Source organism: Penaeus monodon, chromosome 33, assembly GCF_015228065.2.
Source record: "Penaeus monodon isolate SGIC_2016 chromosome 33, NSTDA_Pmon_1, whole genome shotgun sequence".
Lineage (NCBI taxonomy): Eukaryota > Metazoa > Arthropoda > Malacostraca > Decapoda > Penaeidae > Penaeus > Penaeus monodon.
The window spans coordinates 5,232,222-5,232,425 of record NC_051418.1 but is presented as its reverse complement, the minus strand read 5'-3'; positions in this window follow the sequence as shown (position 1 = coordinate 5,232,425).

Sequence of the window (204 nt, the reverse complement as noted above, 5' to 3'; positions counted from 1 at the left end):
CACGCCCGCGCATTATGCTCACTTATTGTGTTGTGATTAAAGTCAGGATCGTAGTTCGTTAGCTTTACGACACTCCCGCCGCGTGCGCTGCCCGGGTCGTGTTTCGGGGTCGTTCCACTCCGTCGGTTCGCCGCGGCCGCTGCGCCTTTTTATCGCTTATGTTTCTGTCGAAATTCTTTTGCTTCCCACGCCATTTGAAATTGA